Raw genomic sequence first — 18,933 nt, forward strand, 5'->3', positions numbered from 1 at the left:
CACTACATTACATCCAAATACTCCATTCTCAACAGAGGGTTTGAGACCAGAGCAAAAATGCTCTGCCATGACTTTTTATCATCTACCCTGTGGTTTTGTTCTTTCTTCAATAATATACCACTATAAACTTAGGAGAGTATACGTCAAGCTAAGTCCAAGGGTTAATGAGATTAGCAGGTATCAGACCCATAGGCTATCTATAGCCTGACCACTAAGACTCATGCCCTGAGGCATTAATAACGGGGCTATCACAACCATCAAAAACGCATGTAGCTGGCCTCTACCTAAACTGCAAGCAAAGCTTCCTGCTTCTAGCACAGCAGCAGAAATGTGTCTGATAGAAATGTGACAGTAACTAATTCAAGGAGAAAAACCAGGAAGATGTTCCAAGATGTTTTTAAGGCTTTTCCTCATGCTTAGGAGGAATAAGGGATGCTTACTCACAAATGAGACACACACTGGGAAGCCCAGCTGTGAAAGCAGAGATTGCTTCCCCCTCCCCTCTCACCAGGTAGCTCAAAACTGCATTCCTAACTAAAATTTGCAAAAAATGATCTTGAAAGTGTGGTGAACACAATAGCTAACATGAGGAAAAACAAGCTATCTGGAGCTTGGCTTTATTTTGGTGCATGGCTCAGCATTTGAAACCTTGCCATCCAGAACTTCTGAGAACAGTAGTTACCGACAAGCAATATTAAATAGCAGACAGCTTGGGCAAAGATGTTCACTTCCAACGTGCGGCTGTTTGGTTGCAGAACACAAATGCCTGGGAGGTGCCAGGAGTGTCAACACAGAAATAGGAACAAGCAGTAGGATTAGACTACAGTTGGTTTAGGGTTTTCAGCACTCATTAAAATGACTGCCTGACAGTACTGTCTAAATGGAAATATTATGCGAGCTTCTGCAAACTGTGAATTCATCTTGGAGTAAAGCCTTCTTCCTGTATCTTGCTGGGAAAAACACATTATGCACAAATAAATTCAAATTGAAATAGATCATGCAACCAATTTTAGAGAGGATGCATGGTCTTAACCCTATTTTCTCGTGGATTTCTCCACCTCTCTAGGGATGCTGCTCTGAACTCCCCATTCCATCAAACATTCGCTGACCTTAACAGAAAATTGCTCATCTCAAAACAGCTTAGCAGAGCAGCCAGCTGCCTCGCCTTCAGCCAGTTGTTCCCAACCCGGGGTTGCAATTCTGTGTGCAGCTGCAAGGGAGGGAACCGAGAGCGGGCTCAGTCCCCCAGCTCATCATGCGGTGGTTCCACAGGCCATAGAAGCAAAAATTTGGCTACAGCAATGGTCAGGAGTATCTTCTTTTGCTACTTTTAAATTGCTTTCTCCTCTTCCTCCCCCTCAATCAGCCATGGAGACTTATTACTGCTTGATCCATCCAAACCCCACGGCAAAGTTTTCAGCACTGGGCACACTCCTGCTGAGAGAGTTTCCTATGAATTATAAAGTCGGGGCATTCAAGTAGTACATCAATTCCCTTCCCTCAGGCTGTCTTCATGAACGCTTATTCATCTTGAAATGATGGTACACTAAGAAGTCATTTAAGCTCTTAAGCTCCCCTGATCTCATGTCACAACTTGAAGGCAAACAACCAAAAGGGGAGAAGGCGAATGCTCGGAAAGTGAAAAACAAACAAACAAACAAACAAACAAAAAAAAAAAAAAAAACAAAACAAAAAAAAAAAAACAAACAAAAAAAAAAAAAACAAAAAACCAGAAACTCTAGCCACAAACATCTCTGCTGTTGCTGCAACTGTCTTTAAATGAAAAGATTGCTCCCTGTGCAGGTACAGCATAACAGTGTGTTTTGCTGTATCACTCATAACAACCTTTGATTCAGTCCAACATTTTTGTGGACAAAAGATGATTGCTGTGGCATCCTCCCTGTAGGGGAGTTTGGGAAGGAGGAGCAACAGACAGGAAGCCCCTCCACAGGCACCCTTTTAGAGACTGTACAGGAGGAGAAGAAATACCAAAAAGATAGCCAGCCCTCTTCTGCTGTGGGAGGACTGTTGTCTATTTCTGATAAAGAGAATACCGATCCGAGAGAGATGTAGCAACTGAAAAATATTTTTCCTGTCATTATTAACAGCAGCATTGGCAGCTTTGTGAAGCGCCCTTGTGTTTCAAAGAAAACATTACCACGTGAATGCTAGCGGGGCACTTCCATAAAGGCTAGTGAACACACTTCTTACAGCCTTAAATCATGTCTTCCAGGCCTGCTGGATACCAGGGGGCTTTGCACAAGTCACTTGTAATGTCTTACCTGCTAACTACAGAGCAGACAAATGCCTGCGGGCTGGGCTGGAGCTGCAGGCGCACGATGCTCGCTGTGCTTCACTCCAGGAGTAGAGAGAGCACCTCTCCCCTTTCTCTCATGCCCTCTGCCACACGCCAACAAGCAAGCAGGAGCAGGGAAGCAGCTGACCGCTTCTGATGCCAAGGTGGACTGTGACAGCTTGTGCTTGCCAGCACTTCTCAAAGGAAAAGAGAAGGCAATGTTCCTCTCGAGCCTTGTGTGAGGGCAGAGGGAAGGAAGAGGAGGGGAAGCTGCTCTCTCTACTCTTTCTCCTCTTGTGGGAGCTAAGCAGAGGAAGCCAGATTTCAGTAAATGTATGAACATCTCCTTCCACATGTTTCTTCCCTTCCCGGGGCACCGCCCAGTGGCTGGGACAGTCAAGGAAGCTCGCACACCACAGAGATGCTCTCAAGACCTCTTTGTGCTTCTCTTCCCCTCTCTTTGCTTACCAGTGCTTTCTGGGGAAAAAGAAAAATGGAAGAATGGGTGGCACCTGCATCTTCCCAGTTCCAGAGATGATGCAGTACTGCAGCAGAGCTCTGCTCTGAAGCCACATGAGGACAGAGCAGGGCACACTGAGAAACTCTGACTTTTAGGGGTGAGGAGACTTCAGCCAGAGGTACACCCTGCAACAGTGTACCCCCAACTCATGCTGCCCCAGTTCCAGGTCCCTGAGCCATGGGAGGCCAGTGGAGGGAATGGAATCCAACATTTACAATATTCAGAGGCAGATCATCAATCATTTAAGGACCTGTCCAGGTCAAGTTTGATTCTATTTTCAGAGCTGCATAATGACTTTTGATGACATCTGCCCACAACTGGCAGCAAGCATTGATGAGTATTGTAAACAACCAGTTTCCAAATGTACAGCCACGTGTCTCCTTTCTGCTTCAGGCAGCTAATAAAGATCCATTGATGGGAGCTGCTCTTTAATATGGTAAATGATTTTGGAGATTAGTTTATGTAATCTTATTACATAAGGACCGAGAAAGCAAACATGCAAAGAGCAAAATTTGAATAGCAGAACAGCAGGGGCTCTGTACCTCAACATAGATATTGCATTCTTGAAGCCTTTTCTGAGTATCCAAAGCTAAGAAAAAGCCACCTGGAATAAAATTAATTGCCTTTTAAGTATATACAAGAAAAATAAGAGTGGCACCTCACCACAGAATCCCACGTGATAATGCATTAACTACCTAAATAATGTTTGGTGCATGAAAAGGCAGGTAACTAAGTAAGTAACTTTTAATTATATGTAAAACCAAAATAAGACTGAACAAAAAGCTACAAAACCTGGAGCCTAGAGAATGCAAATGGGTTGTTTGTGGAGTAGGTTCAGGCTGGAGACAAATGAGTTGTTCCTCTTAACTAGCTATCACAGGGTGACACGCACTGACATTTTTTGCATGCTGATTTATGAAACAGCGCTGTGCTACTCTGTTCACAGTCTCCCCATGTGCTGCTGCATCAGCGGCTCCTGCTGTAAGCATGTTGCTGGCTGCTCCTAAGAAGTGCTGCATCCACACATTGCTGCTCATTCCTCAGAATCCAAGCTTGTAGTAGGGAAAGAGAGGGAAGGGCTTCAAATATTTTAAATTTTGATGGCAGAGAGAGGGGAATGTGAAAGAAAAGGTAAAGAGAAGGGAAAAGAAGAAGAAAAAGCAGAAAAATAGACAGAAAAGGGAGAGACTCTATTCTCCTTTTAATTCATATTTATTAGTCTGCTCTGTTCCTTATCTCTGCTTGTGATATCATATATCATACTGCAAGCTTTGAGAACATTGTGTTCACCCAGATTGGCAAAAAGCCAACACATGCAAGACCTAAACATGCCAGAGAGATTAAAAATGCTTATGGGTGGTGGCTGTTTGAAGCGATGCGAGAAGACCTCAGCAAGTTTCACACCCACAGAAAAAAGGTCAAAAACAAGAGGCAGTCCGTCCTGGCTTCTGTGCATAGGGTATAGGAGGCTCGCAGATTTATGAAACTCAGTAAGTGATGACTCCTGTGATTTATTATTTTCACTGTTTTTATATGAGATTTGAATCAGGTCTTAAGAGAGGTGAGAAAATTCAGAGAATGTATCCACCAGTGTTTGCTCAAACTTTTTTATGAATTCAGTTCAACTGCATTCAGAGTTCCTTCTCTGTTTGTCCACTGTATGCATTCTAATAAACAAATTCAGTGGTGATGAGACTCAGACACTGAAATTATGCAAATTATTCAGTGAGGGATTTGGAATAATGCAACAATAAAGACGTAGATTCTTAAAGACAGAGCAACTAAGGAAATGTCACCTCTGCTTTGCTGCTACATCAGTTATAAGCAAAAGGGCTTATGTGACATTTTTTCTATTCAAAAAGCTGTAATTCTGACATTAGCTAACATTAAAGTGCTTTTCATGCTTGACTTTATCAGCCACTTGTATGAAAAACACTGCCTAAACATGCGTATTTTATCCAAAACTTGTCATTTTTTTTCCATTTGCATTAATTGTTCTTTAAAATACAAAACATTGATTGGTGTGCATTTCCACAGCTGTGAGATCAAGACCAAACCCAAGGAAAAACAAACTAAAGCTCCCAATGTTGGCTTCATTTACAATGAAATATCACAGAGAACAAATCCTAGCACAGTACTTTTACCTTTCTTTGCTTGCAGTATAGCTCCAAAGTACAAGGTAGACAAAATGGCCAAAAAGAGGGAAAAGAAGAAAGAAATAAACACCAAACCTAGTAGAAGATAGGCTGTATGCTCTTATTTCATGGGGGAAAAACAGTAATGAGAATATTGATCATCTAGCAAGATTCAGTCTGTTAAAAAAAATGAGGCTTTCACATGTTTAGTACCAAATTACCAAACATGACAAGAGATGTTGGCATGGCAGCTGACACTATTAACCCTGCTGCACTCCCTGGGTCTGTAACTCATTGTTCTGTAACTCATTGTTAGCAGACTTCAGTGCTGCCAGTCTCCCATTTCACTGTCCTATGCCCACCACACAAACCTGTGTTCCTTGCTGGTGCTATGTATATACAACCACATTCATCCTACTTGTGATGGACTCCCTGAGACAGTTCTGGAGAGCTGGTAACCAACAGCATGCAGACACACACTTGACTGACATTTCTAATAACAAACTTGCTTTCTTTGTGAGACAGACAGTGGTATAAAAGAAAAAAAAAAAAAAAAAAGCTTGTAAGGTGTTTGGCTATCACCACATGAAGAAACATAGAGACATAGGGAACTTCAGCAGGCTACCCTTCTGCCCAGAAATACCTTTTCTATTAACAAACTAACCCTGGAATTTTTATAATGTTCCTACAGTGCTCCTCCTCCTTCCACTTGCAGCATTGTTCTCTATCATGAGCAGTAAGTTGGCTGTCTGGATCTCTTCATTCACTGTGACATTTAGGTACTTAAGCCTAAGGCTCCAATGTCTTTTGAAAGGTTGCACAGGGTGGCAGTGCTTTGGTTCAGAAGATGAAATGCATCCAGGCACTGAAATCTGAATTTCAATTACTTCTTGACCTATACTGACAATTTGCACTCTTTTTTTCCCCTCACTCCCTTCTAGGAGGGAGACATTCAGTTATCCAAATATTTCTTTTGGACACAATATAGCTTAGTTGCAAAAATAACTGAATGTATATGAACGGTAGATCTTATTTATGACTGCTCTGTTTCATACGTGATTGATTGCCTCCAGTAAGAATACCTAAATGGAGCTGAGCTATTTGTGTTGGAGGCAGTGGCTGCAGAGCAGTATCATTTGGCAGTCACCAGATAGCTGAGCTGTCTTAGTGCTCCTCTGTACGTGCCCCAGCAGACATTATTATTTTAAAGTCAGTAATACTGCATATTAGAATCCTGAAGTGACACTTTTCCTCTGCTTCTACAAACTTTTTGCTGTTCCTTCTACACTGAAGTCACAGCTTTCATTCTCCCCCTCAGCCCTCTTTTGCCAAGCTGTCTCTTTAATTTAGTCACCTGATAACACAGCATGTAAATATGTCTGTATTTATCTATAGCTGCTAAGTAAGGAATAGAGGGAAAGGAAAAGTGGAAGGATAAATCATCTCCTCAGAAGTCCCATAAAATGGAGATTATGTTCCTTCTACCCAGAGTGACAGCAAGAAGGAGGTTCACTGACTTCAATGAACAGGTTGGAACAGAAGGATCCAGCCCAATGCTAGCCTCAGCAGAACAGCACAGAAGGATTTTCACAGGAAGACATTCTAAAATGACACTTGAAACTTGATCATACTGCATTTCAATGTTAATTAGAATAATTAGTTAATACTTGTCTTGAGACTATATCTCAAGTAATTTAAATGTAATATGCCTTGAGACAGTAAACAACAACAACAACAAAATAGTAACGATCTGGAGGAACACTTTATGTCCTCCACAAAATAAAGGATTGAAGCTATCAGAGAGACTCAGCAGCAGAAGAGCCCTGCTTTAAAAGATGTACATGTGGTTGTCAGTTTTTAGATTTTACTTCTAAACTTTTCAAACATCCAACAAAATAACATTACACCCAAACACTGACTAGGTCAGAAGGGAATACTGGCGAATACCATTGCCATGTAGAGACCCTCCAGGATTTTACTCATGAGTAAATAGTTTCGTGCAGATGCAAAGCAAGTACAGGATTAGAACTGCTGAAAGGATTACCTATGGCATCCTCATGTTTCATCTTGCCTGTAAAACATCCTCATGAGGATAATAAAATACTGGATGATGACGAGCAAAGAGCAAAAGCTTTTGAAAGCATTCAAACAGGGATGCACCAGAAGAACTTCTCTTGACTTAGTATACAAACTCCAGACAAGAATGGTACTGTGGTATTTTACAGAAATGTTGGGATATCATTTAGATATACTTTAATATTCTGTCAGTGTTCTGTTTCAGAACATGGAAGTGGCCATCACATTCTTAAAGAATGTGCATCAGAAGTTGCAGGTTTTTTCCCCATATTTTGATAATCAACACTACCACAGAATGGTCTTTACATGCCTCATGTTTCTCACAGGTCAATACAGTATAAAATTCCAACTGATATTCAGAATGAAACTTCATGGACAGAGGAAAGTGATTACTCAACCACAAAAATGGCATGCACCAAATTCAGCTGATGTTTTTTGAACATGAGAAATGTAACTCCACTATTAAAATAATGTAAACATACTTAAAAATAAAAATGGACACCAATTCAGGTCTTGAATATGATTCTGCAGCATACTTTGCAGGTCACCAGGCACAGACTAACTTAGAGCTGAGAGGAATACTTCTAGAGAGGGAAAGTTGTCACAAATGATTGTCACCTCCACTTCTCAGCACTGAAAAAGGGTACACAGCTCCCATGCTTTGCCTTGGTAAACACACCATCATGGGCTGGAGGAACGTGGTCTATGAACAGGAGAGCAAAACCTAAGATAGGTTTTATACCAGTTGAGATATAGATGCTGATCGTGGAAGTCACCTTATGTTGTTACAGAGGGGGAGTCTTCTGTAGATGCATGTTTCTACATGGACCTAAGCAACATGTCCTCAAGCAGAGGACCTAGTCCCAGGGCAGGCTGAGAAGTAGGACCTGGGCAACTGCAGGAAGACTTCTGCTCCCTTACAGCTATAAATGTCACTGTCTGCCTTACGTTCAGAATACAAGCACTCATTTTAATTAGGGTTTCATCTCCTACCTTTCTGCACCTGACCACTCCAGGTATTTTCTTGCACTGAAAAAGTCTTAGTATTGCTGGGTGTGGTCTGGTTTGACAGACTCCTGTGGATCTACCTTCATCTTTTGTTTCCTGATGAAAATCTGCTAAATACGTGTGGCAGAAAACAAATTGTGTTTGAGCATTACTTGGATGAGAATGGCAATTTGTGGATTTGAGGAATAGCAAAGGTGCCACTAGAGTGTGTAAGTGGGCAGCTGGCGCAGTAGCTTTTGCCAACATTTGTGTTGATGTGGGAGTAGAGCAATATGGTAGCTGTTAACATTGCACTCAATAAATCTCTCGTCGTATGTGAAGACATGACTAGCCTTTTGGAGGAAGAAGCTGCGTATTCTCTGCGTTTGCAGCAGGAGTTTATGTGTAATCCCAGCAAGCATCAGCAGGCCTTCGTGGGTGCTTAAATACTGTATAAATAAAATTGCTTTCCTGAAATCTTGTGTGTAGTGAAATGTGAAATAGCAGTAAAATAATTTACACATTGAATTAGAGAAAAACAGTGTAATGCTCACCACTGCACCTTTTCCCAGCTGACTCAAGCCTTAAGGCAAAACACATGGGCCTGCTGCTATCAAGTACACGTGACAATTGTTACTATGAGATTTGGTTTGTGTGTGCTATGTGTATGTACATCCATAAGGGGAGGCACTTAGGTTACTTCCAACATGGTTTTGTTGTTGTTCAAAATAGGGAGGACATTAAAATTACTGTTTTGGAGTAAAGAAATTGTTTCTGTTTCACATGAATTTGACACATTTCATAACTATTTGTGTTAAACAACAAATACAATATTGTAGGTAAAAACAGCACTGGAACTCAGTGGGGTATGTTTCTAAAACTATTTCTTGCCACGAAGTTTGAAAATCTCATTTCTTACAACTCTGACACAATGATTTGATATGTTGTACTATTAGGAAAAAACCTTCTGGTGTTACCTCCCAGAGTCCAATGCTCTGTATTTCTGCTGTACATGTTCCCTTAGAAGAAAATAATCTATAATAAAAATTTATCATGACATCAACAACTGAAATTCTACCATTTTAAAGAGCCAAAACCACTGAGATTTTCAAGAAATGTTGTCTGTGATGCTTCAAAAAAGTCAATTCACAGAAGCAAATAGCAATAAACACAGCACTAGAGCAAAGTCAAAATATATAACATAACCCTTGCTTGATCTTTTAGTCCATTTCACTGAAAATGAACATACTAGATTTAATAAGATGACAAAATCATTATTTGTTCTCAGGACCTATAAAAAGACGTTGAGTTAACCAATTCCCCATTTTTATTCATATATTGTCTACAGATACCTGGCTGCCAACATGTACATTATCCACAGGGTAAACATACAGAAAAACATTAGGGATTCTAAAATACAACAAAATGCCCTATTAAGCCCATTGTAAAACTAGCTGGCTAGTGAGATGAAAGTTTTACAGGCTTTAGTAGTGGCAATTACCCAGTCTCCAAAACAGCTTCCAAAATGAGGATACATAATACCACTCTACTCACAGACCATCACCCATGGTTTTATTTTTACATGCAGAAAATTCTGTCTTTTATGAAAGAATTTGAGAATGTAAGCTGTTGGGGGAAAGAAGACAGTACTATTTCAAACTAAAAAGACTCATTATAGAGCTTATGTTATCACGTAAAAAAAAATGCACTTACATGTGTAGGAAATTAAGTCTTATAGTTTTACATGCAAATATCAGGAAAAGCAATTTACATTGTCTTACTGAAAAGTTAATGGCTTGCATTCTCTAATAAGATACTTTCAGTAAGCCTCATTAATGTTAGCTATTTACATCCACAGTTAATTGCCATAAGCATATTTTCTCCACCCTACCCTTTTAGCCTAAAAGCCTGAATTCATATCTGTACAGAAATGTCAAACTGACACCAAAAACCAAAACACAAAGTTGCACCTTCTGAATGAAAGTGAAGATCGTGCAATATTGCTCTGGAAAGTGAGGTTATCAGCAGACTGAATTTAGCAGCAGGCAGCCAAGACACACCAGGGCAGGGGCAGGTATATTTCCTCCTGCCAGTGCGGAGACAGCTTGCTGCCTGAGAGCAGTGAAGTGCTCATCGGGCTGGGCTAGGCCCAAGCTGGACAGACGAGCAGACAGACTGACTGCCCTGCAAGGCCACAACTTCCCTTCCAGCCAGCTGGAGTTGGAGTCCCAGGCTGTATTTTAAGCCGACTCACTCGTGTTTGCCAAGGAGGTAAAAACAGAGTCTTGTGCAGCCATCACCAGTCTAGTTGGACAGCAGTGTGGAGGGATGAGACTGCTAACCGTCCTCTCCCCGGGTGCTTCCAGTGCCCCCAGGACACGGGAGAGCCCCATCAGCCTACCGCACACCCTCACACATGCTGCAGAGGTGGCCGGGATGCAGCACCACCATGCTGGCTGTTCCCAGTTCTGATTTCTCCTTTCAAGCAGATACTGCCTAGTGAGTTAAGCCTGACTTGTAGCTGCTCCAGGGGCAGCGATCCTATCCTGTATTCAGTTTCATATGTTTTGTGCATTTGGTAATGATAGGCTAAGGCTCAAGCTGTGGCTGTATTGGCCAGCTGTCTCCAGCATGCCTTCTAACTACCAAACAAATTGTAGGAGAAATGTCAATAGGGAAATATTGTAAAATAGCATTTCATATAGAAAGTACTCTGCCATGACATTCACAATGAATTTCTTAATCAAGCAGTACACAATTTAATACCAAAGTAATGACAGCCAGAATTCAATACCCCACATAACTAGCTTTCCAATAAGAATTTAAATTAAAAAAATAAAATAAAATCAAGGATGTTGACACGTGAGATTCATGCAAATTGAAGGTGATATGCTGGAATTTGACGGTGTGGAAAGTGTTGAGAAATTTATAAAGCCAGGTACTAGTCACTCTTCATTTTCCAGTCTACCACCACACCAATGGGTTTTACATTCCTAAGAGTTAACGAAACATTTACCTGTACGGTAAAAGCATCTATTTCCCAAACTAGGTGCCAAAATAAATAGTCTGATATCCCATCCCATAGAACAGATCATTCTGCACATATATAAATAAAACCCCACTCAGAAAACAAGCAAACAAGAAAACCTTTATCCTAGAGCATCTGGGATCCAAAGGCATTCAAGTCCAAGAGAAGAAATCATGTTTGAGATTTATCACATGTTAAAGAGCAGGTCTAACCATTCTTCTAGGAGAGGACACCACCTGTTATATTTTCTTCCCAAATCACATACATGTACTCTCTCTCTCCACCTCACAATAATTAAAAAAAAAAAGAAAAAAAAAAGATTATTTTATTGGAAGCAGCCGTAACTTTTTGAACAGACGGGAAAACTGATGGACTGAGATGTAATGAATCCCTTACTTACTGATTTCAAAAAGGGAAAGTTTTGGTTTTGAAAGTTGTTTTCAAGACAGTTTCCCAACTCTAGAGCTTAGAAGGTCATCAGTGTAGAAGACTGCAATTTTATGTTGTTAAACTCTGGAGACATAGGATCCAGACAAACCTACTTAATGCCAGCAGAGTAAAAAATTAAAGAAAAGATGCACATCAGATTTGTCTGTACAACCTGGGAATTCCCACTCAAACCCCTCAGGCATTGCATACTCAGGATTGCATCAAGGCCTTAATTCCACAATAAATCCTCCTCCTGTTCCCCACTGCATCCCTCTTCCCTACTTCGCGTGTATTTGAGCTTCTCATTCAATCTCACCGTCCCTGCAGGCAGTGAGTCATATTCTTCCAACTCCCTCAGACCTGACTTCTCACTTCTCATCATCCCTTCCTCTCCTAGTTGCTCAGCTCTTTTCTAGCTCCCTTTCTTCCTTCTTTCCAGTCTCCCTCTGCCCCAGGACTGCCATACCTCATGCACAGTGTGACTGACTGGGATCCTTGCTCAAGGAGCCACCCTCGCTGGCACTGGCAGCTTCTCTGAGGGCGCCTTCCCCTCGCAGAGGCTCTGCGCTGCCCGCCTGGTGCTCCTCCCCCAGCTCCCGCGGTCCCCTCCTTTGGACACAGAGAAGAGAGGTTTTGTTGAAAGTGGTGCTGGGGCCTCATGTGAGGAATGGTCCTGCCCACTGTGGCCAACAGCCAAACACTGAAGACACTGCAAGTGAAGGGGCACTAAGGACCTGGGATGCTACTGGTCCCACACCCTAAAGTCAGGCAGATGTGGGCTTTGGGCTCTGAAGGCAGCCTGCCTCCACCAGCCCCTTCACCATCAGTGCTCCTGATGACCTCCCTCTGAGCATATACGCTTGCCCTGCTCCAGCACAGGGCAACAGAGGAGGAGGAGGTAGCTGTGCAGCCAGGCTTCCCCTGCCACACTGCTCCCATCGTACTCAAGTTGCACAGAGTTGATCTGGCTGCCTCTGTGGGGCTTTTTGGCAGGAACCCAGCAGCAGACGTTCTGTGCCACTGCTCACATTGTACTGCAGGACAATGGGCTTGCCCACAGAGCAATCAACAGCTCTGGAGGAAATCTACCATCACCCAGTGTCAAACAGGCCAGAGAAGCTGGGCAACTTTCTGTATGCCAGCTCTTACCCATAGCCTAATTTCCTACCTCTTGTAACAACATGGATGTTCACTGGCATCAGAGAAAAGACAAGAGACTATGATGGGACTAGAGTAATATTCTCAGAGTTTGATGCTACAGAATTGTCTTTGATGTTCCCCTGCTTTTAACGACACTGGATAATGCTTAGCGTTTCTCAGGACCATGCCATTATGCCACAGAGATATATAAATGAGGCAGAAAATACACAGCACTTAAGAAGAAAAAAAGAGTCACCAGTGTGAGGAGAAAAACGATTTTGGAACCAAAAAAGGCCATCTCAACCAGTCCTCTCTCTACCCTACAAATATTCAAAAGCAGTAAAAATGTTATCACCGCTCTACTTGCTCCCGTCTGAGCTCTCTTTGGCAGGCAGGATAAGCCTGGAAAGCACAGAGACAGGATCCTTCATCTGCCTAGCAGTTTTAATACCCTGCTCCTTAATAGTGCATACTCTATATGTACCACCTTTGGATTACACTGACTTTGCACAGATTTGGGTGACTGCACAAACTTCAAAGCCCAAGAACACGAGAGTGAGACCAGAAAGAAGTCAGCATGGTCGGTCCTTTCCAAGCTGTGAGATCTCCAGCCCAGCAGAAACTTCCCATGGCTACCTGAACTTCAAGCCTGGACTTGGAGCCCCCAGGTTCTCCCTCCTGTGCAGGTACAGGCCTAGTCTTCTGCAAATACTGGATGGCAAACTGCCCTGGAGCCCCACCACACACGGACCAAGACTTAATGTCGCTCCTTCAGTATGCTGTGGGGAAATTCCAGTAGTGTTAGGAGCTGATGTATGTGCTATAAACCAAAACTGCGTGATTTCATTTAATCCTGTTATCGCTCAGGCTGAGTGGCTTTGCCTGTAAGGAGAGACTGCCCTGAACGTAGAGCCTGAAATCTAGGGCAGTATAGGGGTGCAAGCAGGACCTCCAGCTACTCCCCTTTGCCTACCCCACTGCAGACCAGACAGAGGGGAGAAGCACGCATGCTGCGTATATACTGTCAGATACTGCTTTAGTTGCCTTTACAACAGGATGTGGCATTTCATGAATAGCCCATTTTCCACATGGACAAAAGGCAGGATTCTCCTGTCTGCGTTCCCGGTTGTCGCAGTAGTCAGCTGATCAAGTGCTTCAAGACCCCATTTGGAAACTGATGTAAATTATCTTTATTCCACTGTCTTCAATGAAGCTAGACAAATTCACACCCACTGAGGAACTACTCCTTATATATTCCTGCGATCTTGTACAAAGGAATATAGTTACAAAATTGAAATCAAATATGGCTGTGAAAAGAAGAATCTTTCTCTTCCCTGAAAGCTGTTACCCCATCAGTTTTCTAAAGGATCACAAAAGTGTAGGCTACAGACGTTATTCTGTATGTGTTCCTTCTTGAAATTAAGATTGCTTTAAACAAGCCCAACCTCTGTAACTTTTCTTCTTTCCCAAATCAGCTACTATTTCCTGTTCTGCATTTAGTTTTTAACGAGGAATTAAATATGTACTCTGATCAAAAAATCAATTTCCTTTTGAATTACCCAAGTGTTAAAACCGCATTTCTGTGGTAAAAAGATGACGCTCTGAAGAACAGAGCCATCTACAGAAATCTTTTTGATAATGGCGTCCTTCTTTCAAATCCAAACATTTCCTTGATGTAGAATACAAATTGAGCTCTAGTGTACAAGTCAGCTAGGATTTCAAAGTTGGCCTTTATACTTTGCCATTAATTAATTCCGTCCAAGAAATTCAAACAAAGATACAAACAAAAAAGTTCTCTAAATACGTTACATAAGGCATTCAGAATATTCCAATTCATTCCCCTCCAGGAACACAGCAGAGTCAAAGAATAGTGTACACAGCATGTTTAGACTGTATAAAAAGCACTAGAAACTGTAAGAATAGTTTTAAACCCATTTATTTAAAGCTCTCCATTATAAGAGCTATTGTAGAGTATTTGCTAATCAATCTACACTTCTGAGTTCTAAACAATTACAGGCTTAATGAAGTGTACTTTTCTTCACTTTCAGAAGCAGGAACAAAGAGTTTCCTATTAAAAGGGAGGAAATGAAAGCAGAAGGCAGAAGACCTCTTCCAAAACTTACTGAGGCTACACAGCAATTTAAATATTAAATAGAAAGTCAGCAACTCTTACTTGACATCTCTTCTTTTAGGGGAAAAAAGATCTGGGAAAGATGCTTTCCTCCCCAATGCAGCTGTGCAGCCTGAAGCCAGGTGCTAGGTAGGATGAATATTCTCTCCATGACAGTAAGGAAAGCCTCCCAAAATCTGGCAGGGAAAACTCATACAACTTAGTCATTTTTTTATATCTCATTTTGTTGCCCCTATCATAAAATACTAAAACAGAAGTTGAGAACTGGGGTCAGTAGACAGCCAGTATAGAGAGATCTTTCAAACTGGGCAGCTGACAGTTTTTTGCTGGGGAGTAGGAAACACAGCATGGAATATCAACAGCAGATGTCTATTCAGTCTGAAAGGAAAGCAAGTTTGCTTTTCTTCAAGATCTACTTAAACTAATTTGTAGATAAACACAAGGGAAACGTGCCCCCTAACCTCTTTGCTGCAAAATTTTCTACTATTCACTCACCTGAAAACAGATCTGGTAGACAGAGTTGAGAAGGCAGAGCCACAAATGTTATGTCAGGCCAAAACCAACGTGAAAAGCAGACTTTGTTGTGCTCCTCAGTACTCTGCAATGCACAGATGCCATCTCCCTCCCCATCCCTCCAGTGCTATTGTGACAATCTTTTATAAGAGACCACAGAGCAAAGCTGACACCACACAGCGCTACAAGCACCATTAACCTCAGTGAGACTACCCACGTCCATTTTATTTTTTAACTCCTACTCTTGTCTCTTTATTCTTCGGAGCCCACCTCACAGAGAAACAATTACTGGAAGCTTCCTATTTGGGCTAGGATCTTATCTGTCTTTTTTATTCATTTTTTTTTTCTTTTTTTTTTCTTTTTTTTTTCTTTTTTCTTTTTTTTTTTTTTTCTGGTAGCCCATCTGGTTATTTTCTTGTAATTTTATTTTATGTGCAGTTAGATCTAGGAGTCCCTACTGTATGACTTATATGACTTCATTTTTAACACTCCTTTGTAAACATGCAGCATGTGAAAGGAGGTATTTCACATTCTTCCAACGTTTTAGTTAGAGGTAGACCTACAATAATGGACTTTCTTAATAAGGTTTTAGGTTACCATCACTTGTAGCATTTCCTAAGACAGTTTCAGAAAATACAATTCTTGTCAGGGGCATGGAAGTTAACTCTGGTGCCTATATGGGCACAGAGAAGCACCTAACTTTCCAATTTGCATTTATAATTGTTTATGATAACCAAGGCTTAGGACTCACTGTATTTCCATCATGCAAATTTAGATATATTTTTAATATACATTCTAGTTAGGGGAATCTGCTTAAATATTCAGATTGCCTTTAGGCACTGAACCACCTACACTGAAAGGCATAGATGTTCCTTGACATGTTGTCTGAAAATTTGTTACCATGTATCTTTGCATTTATGTTCGAAGAAAGGATAAATGACTTCATGAAATATAACTAATAACCACAAGGATTTTGTGAAGGATAAACCAAGACATCTGTGAGAAGCAATGAAACGTTAATCTTCATGGGACAATCAAGTAGGAGTTGCACCCTAAGCGAGGAACAAGCTAAGAAGTGTTCATGAAACCATAGTAGCCTTTGATATTAATATGGGTTTCAGAGGAACAGTGAAACTCCAGTTTTCTTAAGGAAACAAAGTCCGTCTGATACCGCATAGTTATGCGATGCATAGCCAGGTATTCAGACGTGAAAAGAAGACTGCAGCATTTGTCCAAGAAAAGCAGTATCACATGAGAAAAATGTGTGGTTTTCTTGTGACTACAATTTATAGACTACATAGTCTGGGGTGGTGACAGATGAACACTTCTGCTGCATAGTGTGGGATGATTGCCTATTATGCTAAGGGCTCGCCGTAAAGAAGGTTTCCATGACAGCATATTGTGTATCATTGTTATTTGGGAAATAGCATTGAGTTTTGATCTCTGACTTATACAGATTTTGTTATTCCCATGAAACATTATAGCCAAGCAGAAAAAAGCCAGGGCTAACACGCATATTTTACATACAGCCAGAAATGCATGGAAGTGATATCCCCGTGATAAACTGTACAGCTATGTGATAAACCACAGAGCTATTTGACAAATGCACCCATTAAACACCTTTAATTACTTTTTCTACTCTGTGTCCAGTAACGGTTCTGTCTTGGGGCTTATTCTGTTGTTATATTTTTGAACAGGTTCAGACAGCTGGCATTTCCAGCCTGCTCACTACATTAAAATACAGACATTTTCTTGAAAACTACCTCTGCCTCAAAGCCCAAGAGAGGTTAGGTTCAATCCTGGGCCAAGAAAAAAAAAAAAAAGGCTTTTCTATACATTAAAATGTGATAGCTTTTAAAGCACAGCAGCTCATTCCATAGAGCTGAGGATGCATTTAGCACTGAACAAGAGGGGAGCACTGGGAGTGGTGCGGCCTTAAAACTGCTTCACAATCAAATGCTCATAAAAGTTGTCCCAAATAAGTTTTTAATCTGTTTTGCAGCTCTTATTTCTTTGTGTTTGGATGGGGATTTTCCAAGGTGTCTGAAGGAGCTAGCCACCCAATTCCTATTGAATTTCAGTAGCATTCTGCCTCTTAACTCTGTCGTGCTGCTCTGAAGGCTATTAGACATGAAACATAGCCTCCCTACGTGAGTTTAAACTAACAGCAAGAATCTGCGATTTTTCAAGAGCAAGGCCGAAATACAGATTTCATCTGCAGCAGAGAGCTCCTGTGTAACTTCCTTTGGAACTGAGGACTTTCCTAAATCCACCTATTAATCTGATAAAGCAAACTATAGTATCACATTATGCATATCTGTCTGTAAGCATGTATGTACAATTTACATACAATAAAATACCTAACTAGTTGCAATCTCCTTAAGGAGCTTTTCTCTTAATCCATTTGAATTTCAAAGCCTAGCTAAAATTGCAGGGAGAATTTAATTGTATACAAGATTTGAGCTTGGATAAGCGATCCGTATGGATTCTTAATCTTTTGTGGGCAGCCAGTACTTGGTAATCAGTGTAAAAAAGAATTCAATAATAAATACAACGAACGGTCTACATTAAAAAGTCTAGATTTTCTAGTACCTTTGAAGGCACAGCAAACCTCTGACAAAGGAAAGCAGATGCACTGTTTTCAAAATGCAACTTCAATTACTTGATTTGCCCACATTTCTTAGAGGATTATGAGAAAGATCTGAAGACATGGCAAATGGAAAACATGATTATTACAGCATTCTCCCCACACTCCCTTCCTAGAGTAAATCCAGAAGTGTTTTTCTGTATAAATGTCAGCCAGGAACATTAACCACTGGTGTCCCACTTTCACACATGCTCCTCCCTTTCAAGCTCCAAATAACCCAACAGAATATCACAATACATATTTCCATCCTTACAAACGCCTGTCAATAATCCTGCACTGAGTCAGGAAAGTTGTTTTGCTGGGATATGGCATGGAAACAAGCCACTTGCTCCCTTTCTGAAGAATGTACACATTTAACTTGTGAAAAGCTTTTTTGTGTAAAGGATGACCTGATATCTTTTGCTAACATACAGCCTGAAACTAGAGCTTCTGCCATGATCAACATGAACAAGATGCACTGGTGGAACCATAGATAACCCCAAACTTACTTTACACAGAGCTATGGCATTTAGCCGACAGACCAAAGCTAAGGGGGAGACTAAGGCCCTTGGCACAAGTGGTGGCAATCGTGCTGGTTCTGATAGTAATTTCTCTCTCTCTAAATCTACCATAAGAGAAGGATGAGGTAGAGTCCTCCAGGAAAACACACAGGTGAAGTAGGGAGAGACTAAGTTTACTGTAGTCCTTTCCTTTATCCAACACTAAGGGAAAGCAATGCTTTTAATCTTCTTCAGAGTCAGGTGATATGCTCAAGGGAGTCCTCTTTTTAACATCACTCTAGAAAACTCCACCTTGCACAAGTCCTGGGAAGATAATCAAATGCAAACCTACAATCAAGGGCAAAATAAAATCAACCCAAGAACAAGTTTTGATGATAAAGTGTTCCCAATCCAGACAACCTGGACATATGCCACATTCAAGCCAAAGTCACAAATAAAAACGAAGTGTGAATTAACAGGCTGCAGGGGAAGCCAGAGAGGATTTTGGACTCTGTGAAATGCTGGCACGAGACAGCATCTGAGCTGCAGCAG

General features: G+C 41.2%; 1 protein-coding gene across 3 annotated transcripts in view; it reads right to left on the minus strand.

The window, feature by feature from the left end:
- The window catches only part of PHYHIPL (phytanoyl-CoA 2-hydroxylase interacting protein like), a 126,062-nt gene that overhangs the window by 40,919 nt on the left and 66,210 nt on the right, over positions 1-18,933 (minus strand). Inside the window, exon 1 of one of the 3 annotated variants that reach the window (XM_021276824.4) lies at positions 11,938-12,092. The exons of the other annotated variants lie outside the window; for them this stretch is intronic. The gene's annotated coding sequence lies outside the window, so the exon portion shown is untranslated. Of the gene's footprint in view, positions 1-11,937; positions 12,093-18,933 lie in introns of those variants that run through there. 3 annotated transcript variants of the gene reach the window in all.

The sequence above is a fragment of the Anas platyrhynchos genome, chromosome 6 (genome assembly GCF_047663525.1).
Source record: "Anas platyrhynchos isolate ZD024472 breed Pekin duck chromosome 6, IASCAAS_PekinDuck_T2T, whole genome shotgun sequence".
In the NCBI taxonomy this organism is placed as follows: Eukaryota; Metazoa; Chordata; class Aves; order Anseriformes; family Anatidae; genus Anas; species Anas platyrhynchos.